The sequence below is a fragment of the Musca domestica genome, unplaced genomic scaffold (assembly GCF_030504385.1).
Source record: "Musca domestica strain aabys unplaced genomic scaffold, Musca_domestica.polishedcontigs.V.1.1 139, whole genome shotgun sequence".
Lineage (NCBI taxonomy): Eukaryota > Metazoa > Arthropoda > Insecta > Diptera > Muscidae > Musca > Musca domestica.
The window spans coordinates 762,226-781,601 of record NW_026712191.1 but is presented as its reverse complement, the minus strand read 5'-3'; the positions used below and the strand labels follow the sequence as shown (position 1 = coordinate 781,601).

Here is a 19,376-nt window from a genome sequence, read left to right as displayed (position 1 = left end):
ATCAGATATCTGAATTACAGATGCAATTTCTAAATATAAATCTCATTATTATACGCCATTTAGTTGTTGTTGTTGTAGCAGAAGTACATTTATGTGTTTGCGTTCTGCTAATCTGGTTCCAGCTCCAGGTTTAGAAATTCGGCTACTTTAACGGGCTGTAGCCAGAGATCTTCTGGAGTGAGTTGGGTGGGTTTGGCTGAGCAATTAAAAAGGTGTAGCGTATTGTGCGGGCCTGTATCACACGCCGGGCAGGCGTCACGCACATCTTCATCAATTCGTGCCCAATACGAATTGAGACGACTACACCATCCTGAACGTAATTGCGCCAAAACCACCCTGGTTTGTCTATGCAGCTGACGTTCTTCAGCTGCAATGGATGGGAGGTGGACTCCGAGGACAGCATTCACTTTTTAACTGCTAATAGCATCCGCGACTGCATCGGTGTGAATGCCACTCAGACCTGCCTGATAGGCTTCTTGATCTAAATGTTCTCTCTTTTAGCGCTGGACCTCCCTCTCTAGATCATATATGTCCTTCCTGACACGCCTGGGTGGGGGAGACTTATCCACCATATGATGGTTTGGCTCTCACGGTAACACCCAAGCAGGTACTGCAACGAAAGCATATGATTATGCTGACTTAAGGGAAGGACTTTCGCCTCCTCATGTAGATGGTCCACTGGTGTCATGAGGAGGCACCCTGTCGCGTAGCACTAGTATTCGCAGACCACACTGGAGCCGCATAGCTGACCACAGACCGACCTATCGCGTTATAAGAGGTCAACAAGGTTTCTTTGTCCGCACCCCAAGAGCTGCCGGCTAGCGCCTTGAGGACCTTGTTCCTACTTTTCATCTTGTCGCAGATAGCTGTGGCTTGCGCGGACGACTTGAACATTCTGTCGAACGTGACCCCAAGAATCTTGGGGTAGTTCGTGGTCGGTATTAGATTCCCCTCGACCTGAACATTCAGCTGTGTTCTCATCTCCGCAGACCATGTGGTAAAGAGTGTGGCCGTTGATTTCGTGGCGGATATTTTCATATTCCTCGCGTGGAAGTATGCGGCAAGCTCCGTGAGATAGGGGTTCAACCTTTCGCATATGTCATCGACCACTGGACCCGACTCCATGATCGTACAATCATCCGCATACGTTACGATCTTAATGCCGTCTGGAGGGCGAGGAATTCCGGAAAGGTAGAGGTTAAACAGTTCGGAGATATCACCCAACCTTGGGGAACTCCCTGTTTCACTCTACGGGCTTTGGACTTCTTGTTCCGGAATTCCACGTACGACTGGCGTCCACACATATAGTTGATTATCCAACGTTTCAAACATGGCCGGAGGGTAGTTCTCTGCACGTCCTCAAACAGTGTGGCATGATTGACCGTATCAAATGCCTTTGATAGGTCAAGGGCTACCAACACTGTTCTGTCACACGGCCTGTTCTGGTTCAGTCCTCTACTAATATGTGTGGAAATGGCGTGTAATGCTGTTGTGGTACTATGTTGTGGACGGAATCCGTGCTGGTGGTTGGCAACTGTATAGCTTCCTCTTATGCTGGGGAGGAGTAAAGCCTCAAGAGTCTTTGCTACTGGCGACAAAAGCGAAATCGGCCTGTACGATTCGCCTTTACTGGCATCCTTGCCTGGCTTCAGTAGCGGGACAACCCGGCCCATTTTCCAGGTTTCGGGCACTATGTGGGTGGCTAGCGACAAATTGAGAACTTTCGTTAAGTACTCGACTCCCGGCGTATCCAGCTGCTTCAACATTACCATTGAGATTCCGTCTGGGCCCAACGCTTTAGATGACTTAGCGTTACGGATGACATTTGCAACATCACCCATCGTAAACTGTGGTGGTTCCTCCTCGGCGGGAAGAGATCTGATACGACGTTGTACTCTTCGCTTCGCCCTATCGCTCTCGGGGTGCTCGACAAATTGTCGGTTAAAATATTCCGCGCACCTCTTCGGATCAGTCACCGTTACGTCGTTAAAAGTGACTGAGGTCCTATCATCCTTTTTTCCAGGTTTCGAGAGCGACTTAACCGTTACCCACAGCTTACTCATATCGGTTCCAATGTTGCAGCACTTCAGATGGTCTAGCCACTCTTTCCTCTTATGCTCCTGTACCAACCGGTTGACTTCCACTGTCAAATCACTGATTCTAGGATCAGTAGGGTTGGTACGACGGAGATCATCCCGCTCGTTTGCTCGAGTATTCGACCAGCAGGTATATAGCGAGCGGCTGCAGCTTTGATGATGTTTCGGAAAATCCTTTCTGCTACCCGAACATCAGAAGGGTTGGACAGTTCTCTGAAGCGGCGGTTGGTGAATTCTCTGAACTCTGGCCAGTGAGCTTTCCCATGGTTAAGGAAAGTGCGGCGTTCAGAGGTTATGAAATCGGGCGACCTGCTTATGGAGACGATTATCGGAAGATGGTCTGAGCCAAGAGAAATGAGGGGTTGCCAAGTCACGTCATTTATCAGACCGGGTGACACTATGGTTAAGTCTGGCGAACTGTGACACTCTCCTCTTATTCGGGTGGGGGCATCCTCGTTAACCGTGCAGAATGTGGAGCAGTCAATCTGCTCTGCCAGCGCTGATCCCCTCTGGTCATTACCTAGGACGGAATGCCACAACTCATGGTGGGCATTAAAATCCCCTAGTACCAGGCGGTTATTGCCTACCAATAATGGGCTAATGTCAGGCAAATAACGCGGTTCACAGCTATTAATGGGCGGGATATACACATTCCACACTTGACTGCTACCCCCATACATTCCATGTATGGGTCACTAGAGACTAGCTCAAACGAGATAGGTCTGTACTGAACAGAATGGTGTAACAGGAACGGTAATCCCCCGCCTTCACTTCTGGTGCGATCCTTCCTTAGTACGTTGTAACCATAACAACGTTGTAGGCTGCAATTTTCATTCAGCTTGGTTTCCTGCACCGCTGCGATCTTAATATTCCTCCGACTCATAAATTCCACTATCTCATCTATTTTGCCTCGAAGTCCGTTGCAATTGAATTGCAAGAATGATGCACAATCCGGAGTTGGAACAGCAACATGTGGCACTAGGTGCTGCGGTGTTGGTTGCTGTTCTGGAGACTGCGGGGGAGTGCCATACTCCGACGACGTCTCTGATGAGGACGACGAAGAAGTGGACTCGCTGGGGACTACGTTACTGCAGCAAGTTGCAACATAATCCTTTTCGCTGTAGTCTCGCAAACGCCTTAGTCCGGAACAGTTCTTGAAGTGCACCCATTCTCTGCATCCATTACATCGCACCAAAACAGATCTGTGGTGGATGACGTTCTGACAAACCGAGCAGAACCAAGGTCCGGGGATATGCTGCTCTCAATGCAGAAAAATAAACAAACACAAACATGTACATACTGGGTTGGCAGCCGCTGGCCGAAACTGGGATCTTGTTGTTTCGGGTCAATCCGGTGTCGTAGAACCCGCTGCCGTGGGGTTGATGTGATTAGTGGTTTAGTGCACTGTATTCTTCTTGTCAAGCCCTTTTATTTTATACCCATATTGGTGGGATTGATAAAAAATGTCTACGTTATCCGCCATTTTGGATTTTAATTTTATATAGTACATTGTATACTGGTTGAGCACTTTCTTTTGATACCCATATTGATGGGATTGATAAAATCTACGTTATCCGTCATTAAGTAGCGGCCGCCATTTTGGATTTAAATTTTTTATGGTATATTCTGTTTTTAGAGCCCTTTCATTTGATAAAACCTACGTTATCCGCCATTTTGTAACGGCCGCCAAAATCCGAAGTGTATACAAAATTTCAGATTATTCGGTGGACAGGAAGAGGGTAAATTTAAATTACTAAATTTGACCCAAGAATAAATAATAAATAAAACAAACGGGGTGAGCTAAATAAACCCGTTTAAAAAAGAGATCGTTGGTGTTTGTACTATGAAATATGGTGAATGCTCGATGTTAAATAAATTTAGCCGAATTCGCAACACGTTTCGCAATATAGTACTACATTAAAATCCATTTATCTAACGTATATATACCTCAATGTTAATTTGTTTAAACTATATGCTTCATTCTATTGCTCAATTAGTATCATTTTTACAAATGAATAAGTTATTCTTCACATTGAAAGAGTTATTTAAAATAATTTACATGTGTCAAGTGATCGATAGAAAATTATTGGTTTCTGTAGATTCAAATGATTCAACTCTAATGTGTTTTTGTAAGAATGGTGTCTTATGTTATGTTACTTTTAAAATTACAGCGTTGCATCTACAAATATATTAATACATGAATGTAACAAAGAGTAATAAAATACTATATTTACTCGTCCCCGGACCATTGAAAGATCTAGTTAAGGGAAAGAAGAGCGAATTTTCTCATTTACATTTATAAAGAGGCAAAGTCTTCGTATTGAGTACAGCTTTAACAAATTGAAAATTTATAAAGGAGCTGGAAATCGCCTAATATGTTTTTATGTCCAAGATTATCTTTAATAAACGGTTCTAAATAGTCAAAATATACAGCCTAAACAGACTACTCGATTTAACGACAGTTAACCATTAAAGGCATTTTTGTAGAAGACATTTTTCAGGTCTCACACTATAAATTTACACATTCACATTTTATTTAAACATATTAATTATATTCTTTAAGTGGAAAAAGTAACAGAGCAATTGATTTAATAAAAAGGTTTTTTGGCCAAAAAAGGTTTTGCAAACGTTTTGTACGGTCAAACAAGGGAAAAAAATCAGTTGAAAAACATTGTCGCAGCATTTTGCTTTAAAAATAAGGCCACTATAAAATTAAAAAGTTGATTATATTTAGAACGATACATTTGTTATATGATGTTTAATAAATATATAAACAAATAAATGCAATAAGTGGTCTTGTTTATTTGTTATTTTTGAATTTATTAACAAAGAACATCAAAGATTTAGCCCAGAATTATTTTCAAAATAATTTTCTATATATATCTTTAATAATTTATTCTGTGACAAATCGTTTTTCATACATGATTTATAATAAGCATATTTTTTTCAACTGAATTTGAATGTTTAGTTAAAAATAATACACATACAAACACAACATCACTTTATGTGAACATGCCCTGCAACCAAAAAATATCGCGCAAATCACTTAGAAGTCAGAAATCATCGCGTTTCATATCGAGGAAGAAGCACCCTTCGGGAAAAAATTAACCCCGCCCGCGATGTTGCGCGATCTTGGGAATCGAACCTAGGTGTTCAGAGAGTAAAGCTGACATGCTTACCACTGCGCCACAGTGTCTTATATTCCTCAGATAGAATAAAGTCTTATTTTTGTTCAATTCCTAATTCAATTTATCCGATGGAAGTCACGAAATACTGTCTGCACACGCTACACCTTATTTTGTCATCCTTGGCGCCACTACGTATTAACTCCGTGACGATAGAAAGTAGACAACCGTAGTTTTGTTATTGTAAATGTACATACTATCGCATTTATTGGGATAAGAAGTTGCATCTTAAAAAGGATGTTAATGACTCACTTCCAAATGCTTGCAGTGTGCATACATACATGCGTATATACAAACATTCTAAAAAAATGATTCTGGCAAGGCACTTCCTCAATAGCTGGTCTATTGTTTATTTATTTATTTATGTCCCTCTTTCTCCTTTTCTCTCGGTTAAATAAACACATGTTTTCCCACAGTTTCATCAAATAATTTTATAGGGAATAGGGTAAGTGTATCAGTAGTCGGCACTTTTAGGATTTTCGCGTTTTTAATCGCTCACCATTCCGAATGGAACTTTTCAATTATTACAAAGTTAATTTATTCAGAAAAAGTTAAAGTTAATTTATTCGAAAAGTTTAATAACTTGTTATTAAATTTCATAAATTTGTAGTTTTATTAAAACAATGCTTTTTTGCCAGTAGTCGGCACCACTTGCCAATTGTCGGTATGGCATGTTCCAACAGTCGGCATACCAATTTTTTTGCAAGCATAATTAATAATAATAATAAATTAATTCATTAAAATATATTATTTTTGTTTAGTTAAACTGATTCGACGTCTTTATTGTACTTTTCTTAAGAATATGGATTGTTGAGGACCTTCGCAGACAAAAGTTTAATTTTTATTAGAATAAATCATCTTTTCTTAGCGAAATTGTACACAAAGATAGCTAACAATATATTTGAAGTAAACAAAATACATTTAGTTATACTAGTTTCATTTATTTGGGCTTAAAAATTAAAAGTGCCGACTACTGGGACATGCCGAACTCAGGCACACTTACCCTATATATTTTACGAATGTGAAAACATGCCAAACATGTTTTCCCATAGTAGTATTTGACACTGTTTGGTGACTGTTTGAACAAACAAAATTTGTCAAATATTTAATTGTAATGTGAACATCAAATCAACCATGCATGAATTTCAAATTTGGATTAAATATTTTTCCAGTGTGACCGTACCTTTAGTATCTGCTTTAGAATTATCCTTAATGCCTAGATTCTTTGTATTTGCAGGTGTTGTATCGACTTTTTTGAGTGTTTACCGATTCGATTCTACTGGCTGTGGCCCTTTTGGTCTGAGCGACAGAAGATTGTATTATATTTAAGTTTACAGTTGATGTGCGACTGACAATCCTGTTGTTATTGTTTGTTCAAATTTGTGGTGCTCCCCGCTGTTTTAATTAAAACAATCCATAAGAATGTGTCTAAAATAGATTTTGTCATTCATTTTGATAATTGTGTAGTGTAGCGAATATATGTTTGATTGTGAGTATAGTATTTTATATAAATCGCAATTCTTATTGACATTTGTTATCTCGTTTTGCTTTAAGCTCTAATCCTGTTTCGCTTGTAACATCAGCTAATTAATTATTGAAACATTTCTTTGTTTTCGATTATGATTTTCGACTAATTATAATTATTTATTACAGGTCGGCTTTTGGGCTTTTTTAATAAATAAGTTTTTATTTCTGTGGTTGAGTGTTTTAGCTTTTTGGCCTCTCGTTTCATATACAAATTAAAACAAAATTATTTTATCTTGAATTTTATTCCCTACGTTTCGTCGCTTTTTGGCGACTTCTTCTGGGGAATTCATCTATTTAAATAAAACAAAGGGACACAATTAATTTCACATTAAGTCACAAACATGGATAAACTTACAATATAATTTTAAGACAAGTTTACATAGAACATGTAATAAACTACACTACTTAAAAACGAATATCAAAGTTTTTTTTTTACTTTATTGCAACTCCATAGCACGAACTTATGTTGTCAGTATCCTCTTTTAGGTTCATCGTCTTGTTAATATGTTGTTGTATTCTAAGGCTCTCAATCATAATTCTCTCCTTTTCTATTTTCTCTTTGTCTAATATTTCTATGCTATCAAAGTCTAGACTTTGACAGTGTTAAGAATTTATGCTTTCGTTTGTGTAGAATGATAGTTTATTATTCTACCGTGTGATAATTTCTTATTAATCTTGAATCTAGGTATGATATTGAGCCTTCTGTTTCACTTTCCATAGTAAATAGTATTTTGTTGTGGCATGTTTTCAATATGTTCAGGATTTCTTCTGATTCGTCCTTTTTAATAATTGCTAAAATGTCATCTATGTATTTGATATTTATGTCCTTACTTTGTAGATCAGCTAGTGTGTCGCAAAGTAGTTTGTCTAAAACTATGTCCGCTATTGTCGACAATAGTAGATTTGCATTACAAATACTTGCTTATGCATTTTACCTTCGAACATGAAATAGTTGTTACTTGGAGGCAATATTGTAATATTTGAAGAGAACGTGATTTTGGTATTTCCAAATAAATCCAAACACAACGTTAAGCACCATATTAACAAACAGAACAACGCATAATGACAAACAACAACAAAACAACGTTGTTTATAAAATGTAAAGACAAACCAACTGAAAGCTGCAACAAAATATACATTAGAACAACAAAGCGATCACTAAGCACAAGAATGAGTGAACACAAGTCGGACATAGAGAGCCTTAGAATACAACAACATATTGACAAGACGATGAACATAAAGGAGGATACTGACAACATAAGTTCGTGTTATGGAGCTGCAATAAAGTAAAAAACTGTGATATAATTTTTTAAGTAGTATAGATTATTATATGTACTATGTAAATTCATCTTAAAAATTATATTGAAAGTTTATCAATTTTTGTGACTTACGAGGGCGGTTCGGAAACTTTTTAGCCTATCAATAAAAGAGAATAGTTAGTTTTTCAAAAACATTTTTATTTTTCAATGTAATCTCCTGAAACTTAAATACACTTAATCCAATGCTTTTCTAGCAATTCTATTCCTTTATTAAAATAGTTTTCCTCAAGGTCTTCTAAATAGTGGTTTTGAGAAATGTTCATTCTTATTCGTTTTTGATCGACTGTTAACAAATGCGGCACACATCTTGCAGAAAGCTTTTCATCTGTAGTTCTTCAAAATTAAATGTGCTCGATCATTTGAGATGCCCATGATATTAGCAATTTCACGCACTTTTATTCGTCTATCATTTAATACCATATCATGCACTTTGGCTACAATTTCTGTTGCTGTTTTTGGACGTTCACTACGTGGTCCATCTTCAATGCTTGTACGACCAAGTTTAAATTCAGCAAACCAATTTTTTACTGTTGCATATGAAGGAGCACTTTATCACAATACACACAATATTTTTATGAATTTCTTGTCCCAAAAACCTTTTTTTGTAAATATTTAATGACAGCACACATTTCTAATTTTTCCATTGTAAAAAAAAATGCGGACGCGTCTTTTTTGAACACCTATTTCTATATGAAGGAGTTGCCAGATCAAAACAAAATTTAACATGTGTTCATAACAGAGATGAAAGTTTCCAAAACACTAACTTTTTTCTTTTCATTCCGCGGCTTTTGTAATATGAAATTAATTGTGTCGGTTTGATTTATTTAAATAGACGAATTCCGCAGAAGTCGCCAAATACATTAAATTACTGATGTTCAATTTAAAAAAAAGTATTGTTTCCACTTATTTCCAGAATTATAATACAACAACATTGATATAAAGTTGAAAAATGTTATTTTAAGTTGAAAAACGTTAAATTAAGATTGTTTCTATTTATTTCGAGGATTTTTTTAAATCCACCTTAAATTAAGAACGTACGTTGTTTAATCAACAAGGCAGCATTTTAAGTAACTGTTCTTAGTTGATTTTTTTAGAGGTTCCTGAAAATTCGAGTTTTGTGGACGCTTAGGAAAATGTCAGTGAAATTAAATTTACTTAATGGTGTATTGTACACAAAAAAGTGGAGACGTTCTGACCATTGTTGATAATGAAACTACAAAAAATGAGACATTAATGTCTGAAAACATGGTCGTTTCGCAAAATGTGGATGTAAAAAGCGTAGGTGCTGAAGCCGCTGTAAGTTTTGTGGAAAAAAATCCTGCGACCAAAGAAATTCTGCAAAAACATTGGAAGATGAAGACACAACAAATTGGTCGAGCGGCTGGAAGAGTCCCGATTGTCAGAAGTTTTCCTTCATTTAAAAGGTAAGTTCGATTTGTATGATCGTACATAGTCAAGTTTAAATATTCCTGCCAAGGTCACCTTTGATAGCTTGCAGTACTTAGATATAAAAGAGGCTATTCCAGCAATAGGAGCCCGTGCAAAGCAAGGTCTTTGCATGGAGAAAATAAATGATAGGTTTTCAAAAAGTTGACTAATTTTTATTATTTAAAATATTTTAGTTCAGAAAAGATGTCGACACAGACTCGCTGAAGTATGAAATCCGAAAATGGGTTCAAAACAGCAGCAGCACATCTTCAGTGGCATCCCCTGTAGCTGAAGCACCACGTTCGAATGACTGTCTCCAAAAAGTATTAAAATAAAAAAAATATTATCTATGTTACTGATGTGTTTTTGTGTTATTTAAGACTTTTTTAAAAGAAACATCGAAGTGAAGATCGTTACTGGAAGTTTATGCTACAAAACAAAGTTCCCATATCGGGATGAACAGATCAACATAATTGTCGAAGAAACTATCATCAAAAATATACATCTTAGACTTCATATGGAAGAGCTTACTCAGGTAAGAAAACAAAATATATATGCATAAACTTAAAACAGAAATAAATATACATATATTTATTTTAGGATTCTTACTTAAAAATATGTCAATAGCAGAGTAAAGACATGTAAAAAAGCTGTAAGTTCGGCCGGGCCGAACTTTGAATACCCTCCACCATTTGGAACGAATTAGAAAATTTTCAAAAAAATAAAATCCATTAAAAAATCTGTTAAAATCTTTAAAATATCTAATATAGGAAGGTGCCGATATACGATATTGTGGACCTATAAAGACAGATCTATGTCTGCGTGTAAAGTACTCACAAGGAACTCCTTTTGTAGAATTTCAAACAATTCCATTGAAAAATGTGGATAAAATCATCAAAATACCAAATATCGGGGGTACCGTTATATGGGGGCTATATGATATCGTGGACCTATATAGATAATTCTCTGCCGAGGTATATAGTACCCACAAGGAACTCCTTTCAGACAATTCCGTTGAAAAATGTGGGTAAAATCATCAAAATACCGAATATCGGGGGGTACCGTTATATGGGGGATATACGATATCGTGGACCTGTATAGACAATTCTCTCTCAGGGGGTAAAGTACTTACAAGGAACTACTTGTGTGGATTTTAAGACAATTCCATTGAAAAATGTGGCTAACATCATCAAAATACCGAATATCGGGGGGTACAGTTATATGGGGGATATACGATATCGTGGACCTATATAGACAATTCTTTTTGAGGGGGTAAAATGCCCACAAAGGACTCCTTTTGTGGAATTTCAGACAATTCCATTGAAAATTGTGGCTAAAATCATCAAAATACCGAATACCGTGGGGGTTCCGTTATATGGGGGCTGTACGATATTGTGGACCTATATAGATAATTCTCTGCCGAGGTATAAAGTACCCACAAGGAACTCCTTGTGTGGATTTTCAGACAATTCCGCTAAATAATGTCGCTAAAATCATCAAAATACCGAATATCGGGGGGTACCGTTATATGGGGGCTATACGAAGACGTGAACCTGCACAGACAATTTTCTGGCATGGGCTGAAGTATCCATTATGAACTTCACATGCGAAATTTGAAACAATCCCGGTAAATAATGTCGCTAAAATCATCAAAATACCGAATATAGGGAGGTGCTAAAACATGGACACAGACAATTTTCTGTCATGGGCTGTAGTATCCATCAAGAACTTTAAATACCAAATTTGAAAAATTCCGGTGAATAATGTCGCTAAAATCACCAAAATACCCAATATCGGGAGTTACAGTTATAGGGGGACTATACAAAGACATGGACCTGCACAGACAATTTTCTGTCATAGGCTGTAATATCTATTACGAACTTTAAATACCAAATTTGAAACATTTCCGGTGAAGAATTTTGCTTAAATCGCCAAAATACCGAAAATAGAGAGGTACCATTATATGGATCTACCTGGTCCATTTTCAATACCAAAAGTCCTGCAGACATAACAAACATTTGAGTAAAATTTTATCAACTTAATTTCGTTCGGAAGCTAGAGACGGACGTACATCGCTAAGTCGACATAGAATTTTATGCTGAACCAGAATATGTATACTTTGTAGGGTCTAAAATGTATATTTCAAGGTGGAATGACAAACTTAATATACCCAACATACTATGTGGGTGGGTATAAACATATTTAAACAAAAAACAAGTGAAAATGCATTAATTTCGACCGGACGATCTTCTAATACTCTCCACCGTAAAGAAGAAAACATTTTTATACAAAAGTGTCTGCATTCAAACGTGTTCCACTTTAAACCACAAACTCCAGTAACATCGGTATAAAAATGCAGTTAGAGTTTTCAAAAAACACTATATTGGCTTGAGCAGTTATGCCGGGAGCATCATCTATTACGAGTCTTAAATGCCAAAATTTTAATAATTTTGTGGGTAAATGTGACTAGGATTATCAAAATACCGAATATGGGTGGGTATAGTTGTATGGAAACCGTTATGAAGTACAAATACCAAATTTCACAAAAATCTATTGGAAAATGTGGCTAAATCGTCAAAATACCGAATACCCAAGGTACTGTTACATGTGCACTATAGGAAAACGAGGACCTAGATACTCAATGTTCTGCCATTGGATCTAGAACTCATTACAAACTGCAAATACCAATTGTTAGACAAATCCGAGGAAAAATTTGGCTAAAACCATCAAAATACCTAATATCGGGATCTACTATTATAAGGGGGCTATACGAAAATGTGGACTTCCGCCATCGAAGCTAAAACCCATAACGAACTACAAATACAAATTTTTAAACAAATCCGTGGAAAATTTTAACAAAAATCATCAAAATACCGAATATTAGTAGATATCCTTATAGCCACTGAAGCTAGAACGAACTACAAATACCAGTTTACTATTAAAATGCTGAATATCGGGAGATACCATGATATGGGGACTATACAAAAACGTTGACCAATATGTACAATGTTCCGCCATTTATTAGACAAATCCGCGGAAAAATGTGACAAAAATCATCAAAATATCGAATATTTGGAGGTACTAGAACCCATAATAGACTACAAATACCAATTCTTAGACAAACTGGTGAAAAAATGTGGCTAACCGGCAACCGAATACGATATATTTCATTTTCAATACCAACCATCCTAAATACAATACAAACAACTGTGCCAAATGTTAATATCGTTCCCATACGAATTGTGTAACTTTTTTGCAGATTTCGAATTATGTGTTATATTTATATATTAGTTCTGTCTTAATCAATATCATGTTAAGTGTGCACTAAAAAGCTGCAAATGCGACATATTTCTCTATATATAAAAAATGTAGACAAGATACGATCACTGTGTTTACGGCATGAATGAAACAATAAAATACAAATATTTTTAGTATCAAAAGGTTTCTTCGCTAAATGCTAACATATTCCACATACTTGTAAGATGTACACTCAAAATTTTCAAATTTCATATTTATTGACGAAGGAATCAACTTTGGAAAATTCCCTAACACATTTTCTTTATATAAACACGGTTTAGTAATATATTTTGATTATAAAGGAATGTCAATCGACACCACCAAAAATATTATATGAAGCATTAATGAAAATATGACATTTTTACTTTACGGAAATTCGATTTTATTTAATGTAATATAACGCTCGCATTAAATACTACATAGCTGTGACAAAAAAGGATCAAAAATCGGTTAAATCGGTAAATCGTACTAAGTTTGTATTTCTAAATATGATTATACGTACATGTACACAAATGACACAGAACCATATCGACGACATGGTTCGTTGTCATCGACGATATACTGCTTTTTTGGAAAACAGTATGCAAAAGATCGAATCGGCTATGCCTAAATCTAACTTTAAGCAGTGACACTCATGAATCAACATGGCCGATGTTATTGTTTGTCAATGCATATCAAATACTTTGTTCATGATAGAGTAGACAAAGTCAGTGTAAAAAAAAAACAAAATTCATCTAATCTGTAGTGTGCACGACGTATTAATGCAAAAGTTGTTGATGCTATTAAAGATAATGTTGATATTCGATGGCGTTGTCGAAATTGACATGGTATCGTAACCGTCTCTTTCCGGTCAGAAACTCAAACGCAACAGCAAAAAAGTCGACATCGAAGGGAATGACTGGTGACAAAACCATAGTTCTTGCGGAGAACACGGTATCCAAATCAATTTCAGTTAGTATCTCTGATACAACTGAGACTACGTTTAGACAGTACTATGCCATTGTTGTGACACACCCAGTGCTGGTAATAAACACCGATTTTAGGAAAGTGGCAGCAAGTCCTTAGGTTATAAGTAATGATTGCGCGGTTTCTGAAAAATCTTCACAATTTACTCAAGACAATCCGGGATCATTACTTCCTACATCTGACGTTCCTTCCAATACTGCTATTGTCCATATTGGTAAATCTTAACCTGTACAAAGACTATTATTTATGGTTCCTGTCAAGATACCACGTCTGAGGATATAAATTATTATATAAAAACAAAAATTGAGGGAGATTACTTTTTGAGGTGTTATACGTTTTCTCCCAATTAATTTTGGTCTGCCAGGGCATTTATTAAAGAATTTCTGGAGAAATCCGACAATTTAGTACATTTGCCTCTAAGATCAGATTCATTGCGAAAAATACTAAATAATTCTCTTTCTGTTCATCATCACTTAACATGATGTTAGAAAAATGAATGATTCAGACCGTATACTAACTCTTGGTGATTTCAATATGCCTTCTTTTAGTTGGCTCCCATTGCCAGACTCTGAAGCCTTACTTTGACGTCCGAAGCGAAAAGTCACCAATATAAATTCAAAATTATTAATCGTGACATCAATATTCATCAAATAAATGGTGTAAAAAATACCTATGACAGAATTCTGGAATTCTTGTTTGTAAATGTAACTCAGCATTCTGAAATATTCAGGATTCTTCCGATATGCAATCCTGAACATATGCATTATCCAACCTTCTGTATTTCCATGATATACAATTATGTAACAGAAGAAAGTTTAAAACTGTTCGTGATTATAAACAAAAATCTAAACTTAATATCCATATTTCCTCCGTAAACTAGGCTCTGTGTGTCTTTGTTACAGTCACGTGGATCTTGAGTGTGATTTTATGGTATTTTAAATAAATTTTTATTGGAATGTGTTCCATCTGTTACAATTAAAAACTTCAATAAATATCTATGAATAACAGTTCTCCTCTAACAGCTGATTTAATCGAAAGCACGTTTTTCACGTGCCTTTAATTTGTTGGCGTTATTTACAAATATCGTTTTTTTTTTAAGTTTCATTAAATGGATCGTATTAAAAAAATAAGACAAAATGAATGGGTTGTACCCCCGAATTATAACAGGTACGCTGTTCTGGACCCAACCCGCGATAAACAAAGGTCTCCTCGTTCTCACAAAAGAACACGGCTAGATGTTTCTGATTTTCTTCCTCTAACAACGCGAAACCCAAATTACGACGACGACCCCAGATTTTTTATCGCCTCCGCAACACCTAAAGACTCATCATGTGAAGCTAGACACTAGAAACTAGTCTCTTGTTGTAATGATTCTGCGTTTGCAGTATTTTTACATCGTCAATGTTAGGGGTATTATTGTGTATTTTACAGTGTTCGGACAGTGCTGTTTTTTGTATTATGTTGGCATTTCTTAATTTGCACACAGTAGTTAATAAATCGTACATTGTTTATTATTTTTTATTGTAGAACTATTTCCCTGAAGATGAAATTCATTGAACTTCGAAATATTGGAATATTAAAATAAATACAATAAAAAAGACCTCAAGCTCGAACAACACTTGTTTTATAATTATTTTTATTTTTTCTTTCTTTATTTTTATTTTTTCTATGGATCTGAATTCGAACATCACAATTCTGCAATGGTATATACAAGGTTTTATTTGTCATAAATTTGCTTTAGAAATAATTATTGTATTGCACAAATCAAGCATTATAGTTTTACAAGAGACCCACATCACGGACCAAAATATGCATCTATTATTTCTTCCAACTTACAAAGTTTATCATCACTACAAAAACTATAACTATACCAAATCTGGAACATCTATTTTTGTCAAATATAATACTAATGTTACCAACGACAGCATTTCATCTGACAATCTTTTATTTCAGTCAATAATATTGGACTATGGGTCTCCTCTTCACATAATAAATGTCTATAAAGAATATGACCTAGTTATACAGCCAGATATAGTTAATTCTATCAACATACCTCCTTATGTGTCAAAACCTTTTACTGGGAGATTTTAACGCCCAGAACACCCTATGCGGCTCATCGGAGTCCTCTAACGGAGGTCTCATATGGGAAGAGTTTGCAGATATTCATGTTTATGCCATCCTCAACGACGGTTTCCCTACTCTTTTAAGAATTCGCAAATCCCTTACAGCTATAGATGATGTAGCAATGTGTCTGACTTGGCCCCTATACTGTCTAAAAACATTAGTCCTACCGGAAGTAGGAGATAATTTCCCCATCCTCATTCCCACCCCTACGAAATTTATACCGTTTTAAGGATAAAAGACAAACTGGCCACTTTTTCAAACTAAATTATTACGTTTTAATTCAGATTTCACCGAGTCAGTTAATATTCAGAAGATTCAGGAGTACTGAAAATTGTCTATATTACAGAAGATTACGTGCGTTAATTAAACGTAATTGTAAGAAAGCCAAAAGACACGGGACAGATTTCTTAACTCTCTTGACCCAAATATGGATGTTCGTTGTTTATGGAATAAGGTAACCACTTTAAGAAATCCAAAATTTGATAGATTTTTTGGCATTCAATTTAATAATGAAAATCTCACCAACCCCAAAGATATGGCCAATGCGTTCGCCTCTTCTGATGAATCCTTTGACCCTTCTATTTGCTTATCAAAACATTTTTTTTTCTGTTAGTAGGTTAGGTTGAAAAGAGGGGCGAAACAATTCGCCGCATGCCCTGTTGGACATACACTTAAGCCAGTATAGGACTGTTGTGTGCTCTAGTCTAAGGGTTTTTCGAAGAAGACGGACAGTTTACAGTCTGTTATATTTGAAATTCAGTTGCATTTATGAAATTTCTGAACTCTTTTATATCATTTACAATGATCTGATTAAGGTCTGGTATGGAGTCGTTCCCTAAGAATTGGGATCTGATATTTGCAAATGCTGGGCATTGGCAGAAAAAAAGTTCCAATGTTTCGTCTTCTGTTATCTGCACCTACTATCTTGTACAGATGAGCTTGTAGGTCCAGGTGCCCCGTAAGGATGCCTGTTACCTCACTGATCTCCTTCTTACCAAGTGATAAAATGTTCTTCGTTTTTACCTCATTGGGATATGATTTTGGTGGGTTTCCCTACGCCCTCATTGTTCCATAGGGATATGTGGATGTTTTTTGCCCATGTCTTTAACACTAGACGTGACGCATTTAGCGGCACTTGATTGTCTACGTTTATTGTTGCTAATTCTTACCAGTTTTAGCTTTTATAGCTGTCTATATAGGACGTTAACGGTAGCAGGTCTCGTGTTAGCCTTAAGCCAGTTCAGACACTCTGCAATCGCCCGGACCTCCGCTTGAAGGATCTATTGTGTTCGGGCAAGCGGAAAGATATGTCGGTATTTGGTTCTTCAATACAAAGTCCCAGTCCCGCTCTCTCCCCTAGCACTGAGCCGTCTGTATAACAACAGTTTCCAGTCGGCATTTGTGGTAGGAATCCGTCGATCCACGAGTCTCTGGTATGGATTAATGTTTCACAAGAGGCAGCTACAATCGTTTCAGATATCCAGTCCCATACAAAATTTTCTATTGATTCTCCCACTGTTACCTGCAAGATTTTTTGATGGTATATAGCGTGGCCTTTGCTTATTCAATCGTCCGTCGCCCTTAGCCTTAAGTCCGCGACGGTTGCTTCATACCGTATCTGAATATCTATTGGGTGCACAAACAGAATTGTCTCTAATGCCCTAGTTGGTGTTGTCCTCATTGCGCCGCAGATGCTTAAGTAGCACATTCGTTGGACTTTCAGTAGTATTTAGATATTACATTTTTTTTCCAAAGCTGTCCACCAGACTATTGATGCGTATGTTAGAAACCCCATTTAGAGCCTATAGCCCTTTTACACGTTGCCCAAGGGGTGATAATATCCCTCCCTGTGGAGTTCCCTGACCAACTTTTTTCCTTATGTTAACGTCATATAGCCAACAGCTTATCCATATATTCCTTAGCATATTGGTTTATCCAGTCCCTTAGCGCCCGGTCGACCTGGAAATTATCTAAGGATTGGATGAGGGTATCTGTGCTGACGTGTATACATCTTGTTAACGAATGTGCTCTCGATGTGGTGTACAACCTCTTGTTATGCGGTTTCCACTGAACGTCCTTTAACGTATGTATGCTGTTTATATTTAAAAATATCGTTTGCAATCCGGCTCTTAATCATGGTATCGATTGTGCGTTCCATAATTTTGAGTAAGAACGATGTTAGACTTATTGGTCGATAAGACTTGGGTATAGCGTAGCTTGAATTCCCAGGTTTGGGTATAGAAACTGCCTTGGATTCGTGCCAGACTTTTGGGGTATACGCAAACTTTAGGCACGCGTTGAAATTTCCTGCTAAGTTGGACGAAATAAAGTCCACCTCCTTTTGGAGCAGAGCGAGGGCGACCATATCTGGTCTCTCTGCCTTGAACGATTTGAAACTTTTGATTGCTTTCTTTACCATCGATTCATCAATTTTTGGTGCTTCCTCACATTTCTTCTATCTTCCGATATATCCACGTGTGTCGTGATGCTCGGCGGAAAGTGTGTATTCATCAGAAGCCCTAAGGCCTCTTCTATTGTTTCCATCTTGTTACCCATATTATCCACCATTGTCTCGGCTTGTGTATGGGTTTTTGAAAGAAACTTGTTGAAACCTGTTCACAGAAAAGGTTCCAGGAGTTTCGTTTTGCTGTTCTTACTATTTTTTTTTCGTTTTGCTGTTCTTACTATCTTCTTACAGAAAGTGTCGAGCTTCGTGAACTCAATAATGTTCCAACCTTAATAAAGGAACGGATATTTACGTTATATTATAGGATGATACACGATGGCGTCTTCCCACATGACTGGAAGATCATTGTCCTATTCCAAAACAAGGAAAAAATCTAAACTCTCGTTCTTTCAAAGATTTTTGAAAAACTTTTGGCAATGTGTTTACTACATTACAGCCAAAACCGTTTCTCCACAATCCAACATGACTTTCTTCCACAACACAGTGTACATACACTTTGTTACAACCTGGAATGTACATTATATAAAAATATAAGCCGCAGAAAACACAGCGTGGTTATTTCTGCGGATTTAGAAAAGGCATTTGACCGGAGTACAAGGTCAAGTCATTGCATTAAAACATTTATCATTTCGACGTAAGTTGGACGAAATAAAGTCCACCTCCTTTTGGAGCAGAGCGAGGGCGACCATATCTGGTCTCTCTGCCTTGAACGATTTGAAACTTTTGATTGCTTTCTTTACCATCGATTCATCAATTTTTGGTGCTTCCTCACATTTCTTCTATCTTCCGATATATCCACGTGTGTCGTGATGCTCGGCGGAAAGTGTGTATTCATCAGAAGCCCTAAGGCCTCTTCTATTGTTTCCATCTTGTTACCCATATTATCCACCATTGTCTCGGCTTGTGTATGGGTTTTTGAAAGAAACTTTTTTATTTTTGAAACATCATTCACGCTGTCAACCTGTTC

General features: G+C 36.8%; 1 protein-coding gene across 3 annotated transcripts in view; it reads right to left on the bottom strand.

Moving 5' to 3' along the window:
• The window catches only part of LOC101895681 (YTH domain-containing family protein), a 121,208-nt gene that overhangs the window by 58,133 nt on the left and 43,699 nt on the right, over positions 1-19,376 (bottom strand). The gene's annotated exons all lie outside the window — the stretch shown is intronic.